The sequence below is a fragment of the Sinocyclocheilus rhinocerous genome, unplaced genomic scaffold, assembly GCF_001515625.1.
Source record: "Sinocyclocheilus rhinocerous isolate Xijiao unplaced genomic scaffold, SAMN03320098_v1.1 scaffold35, whole genome shotgun sequence".
In the NCBI taxonomy this organism is placed as follows: domain Eukaryota; kingdom Metazoa; phylum Chordata; class Actinopteri; order Cypriniformes; family Cyprinidae; genus Sinocyclocheilus; species Sinocyclocheilus rhinocerous.
This window is the reverse complement of record NW_015661991.1, coordinates 1111098-1114192: the sequence shown is the minus strand read 5'-3', so window position 1 is coordinate 1114192 and position 3095 is coordinate 1111098. Positions and strand designations below refer to the sequence as shown.

Below are 3095 nucleotides of genomic sequence, written 5' to 3'. Positions count from 1 at the left end.
TGTCACTAAAACAGCCAGGCACTGAAGAGGGCTGCTTTTCATTAACACCCTACCAAACCACCAGAGTCCTACAGGGGGCCAATCAGCAATGGCAATGGGCTGACCTGCTCAAGCACACTTCACCCGAATCAGTGACTGTTACGGGGCCCTTAGAGCTGGAGGCAGGAGGCTTTCCGAATGCTTTGTTTCTGAGAGCAGAAAGATAAGAGGCCCACTGTGGAGACACAGCAAAGTGTCCTCAGGAATTACGCTGGGCTCCACCTCATTAGACGTCGCTGTATGAGAGTAATGACAGGTGTACTGGGCCTGTGGGCCCTGCTGTGGACTTTGACCCCATTCACAGTATGGGACAGCAGAGTCTCAACCATGGTAGATTTCCACCTTTGTAAAATGGCAGTTTGTTGATGGGGCAGGGCCATGGAGAGAAAATTTACTACAAAGTACTAAAATTCAGCAGAAAAAAAAGAGCGAATGACAAATTTGACATTAAACAGCTTCTATGTTAAAGGGCACACACACACACACACACACGTTTGGTGCTGTGGTTTGTCCTTAAGCTATTTTATGCCTCTTCTATACCAAATTTCCCATGCACATAAGGCAGTTTGTACTCCAGATGAAGCTGTTGTGTTCTCCATGCGATTTCTTTAGCCGTTCTCGTCTGTGAATCAGTGAGATCAGCTGGAATCTCGAGGGCCCTCACTGAGAAATTCCCCATTGGTTTCTTTAATGAGTGCGTCTCTAGGCAGTAATGAGAGAGGCACATACATACCATCTGAGAAGGTTACCAAGTAATTATTTCCCTACCACCAACCCTGTAGAAAAAAATAAAACCGTATATGTAATCTGAGTTCAGTGCTGTAAGTTTAATTGAGTGGCTGTGTTAAGTTAACTCTGATACAAGTACGTCTCCAAAAGCAGCACACAAAAGAGACTGAAAGTTTGTCCTGCAGTAAGGTCAGGGTCGGCTGCTGCTGGAGGTGGCAATGATGACCCTGGTCAATTCAGCTCCTGCCTGCCCCAACGTCCTGCAGCTGTTGGAGTGGTTTGACCGTCCTGGACGCTACACCTTGATCCTGGAGCGTCCGGTTCCTTGCCAAGATCTCCAGAGTTTCTGTGAGGAGAACGGATGTCTGGATGAGAGTCTGGCCAAGAAAGTCCTGCTGCAGCTGTCTGATCACCGCATTGAAACACTGCGAGAGCCGCAGAGTCCTGCACCGGGACGTCAAACCAGAGAACCTGCCGATCTGCTAAAAGACTCGGCCTACAGATCCTTTGCAGGTTGGTCTGTGTTTGTTTGTGAACTTTTGACGATCAGCCAAAGGGAATCTGTTTGGACTGGAATCTTTTCAGACGATGTTTGTGATCTTGTTGGGTCTCTCAGGCACTCTTGAATACGCCCCTCCTGAGTGGTTTCGTAAAGCACCGCTATCATGCAGGACCGGCTAGTTTGGTCAGTGGGGGTGACGCTCTACAACATCCTGTGCGCTTGTTTCCCCTTCAGAGGCACATGGAGGGTCACCTACAAAAGCAGACTGCACTTCCCTAGAGAGCTGTCTACAGGCAAGAGATAGAAATCACATCCAGATCCAGGTGACGTGTGTTGTTGTGTTTCTGAAGACTGTGTTGTGTGTAACAGAGTGCCGTCAGCTGATCCGCTGGTGGCCCAGTTTAGATGACATTGAGTGCCACCCCTGGTTACACTGAACAGGTGGCCAGTGACACACACTTATCTGACTCACAGCAGTCATGGCTGGATTGTCTTGTTAGGATCAGTCTAGATAAATGCTTTTGATTATTTGTATAGGGTGAGCAGGAGTGACACAGGAAGTGCAGAGAACAGCTTCCTGATTACCTAGAGCGAGAGATCATGGACTAATGGCCGCCACACATTTAAGCGTTTTGATCCTCTGCTCCAGTCTGTGAGGAGCTCTGTGTAGATGCTGAAGGAGCTGAGCACTTAAGTTCTTAAGCTAAACCAACTATTAAACCCTTAAGTAAGTTTAAATGAAGACTGCTCAACCAATAAAAAAAACGTACCTACGCTCTCCTGGATATATTATATCAATTGTTTTGTTGAGTGCATTTAGCATTTTTAGTACTGACAACTTATTTTTTGGGTTATTTTAGTATGAGCAGTGGCTGGCATTTATTATTAGTCATTTTTTGTCATACATATGTGAATCTTTTAAGATAACATTAGGATACGAGTAAGCCATGACAATAGTAGCACATAAATGTATTCGACGTTAATGGAGCAATTATCCTTCTCTCCAAAATTAAGCTCAAAAAAACTGATTAATGCTACTATAAATGTACTCAACATAACAACATGAGTTAACATTTACTGAAATGTGCTGCAAATATACTCTCATATATTTATACATATTTATGGCTGGAAATTTTTCAGTGCTTTGTAAATAGTAGAAAAGCTTAGTAAAAACTTTACTTGCATTTTTACAACATTATGTTGTGAATCCTCAGGTAATCAAACATTTCTACACACACTTGTACCCAGAGCAGCCCAAACAAAGCTTAATGTAGTAGAAATATCCCCATCTAGTGGATCATAATTAAGCTTTATGAAAACAGAGCTCAATTAATTTGATAATTTGACATTAAACACAAATATACTAAAAAGTAGGAAAATAATGTTTGTGTTTTAAACATATTTACCAATAAATCTTTGGAGCGCTCAAAGTGTGAAACCTACCCTCTCCATTTCCCATTGAATCGCTGTTGGAAACCCTTAAAGGGGTCATATGATGCGATTTCAATTTTTCCTTTCTCTTTGGAGTGTTACAAACTCTTGGTGCATAAAGAAGATCTGTAAAGTTGCAAAGACTAAAGTCTCAAATCCAAAGAGATATTCTTTATAAAAGTTAAGAGTCAACCACGCCTACCTAAAACGGTTCGTTCTAACACGCCCCTATATGTCTACATCACGATGTGGGAAGATTTGCATAGGGCCGCCCAAATGTTTACGCAAAGAAAGAAGGCGTAACTTTTATTCTCGCTGTACACTGTAAAAAAATTCTGTAAAATTTACGGTACAAAATCGTAAATAAATAAGTCGCTCCGGGACACGGCATTGA

At 42.8% G+C, this 3095-nt stretch overlaps 1 pseudogene; it reads left to right on the top strand.

The window, feature by feature from the left end:
* Positions 1-962: 962 nt before the first annotated feature.
* Positions 963-1707, top strand: LOC107727084 (serine/threonine-protein kinase pim-3-like; annotated as a pseudogene).
* Positions 1708-3095: the final 1388 nt, after the last annotated feature.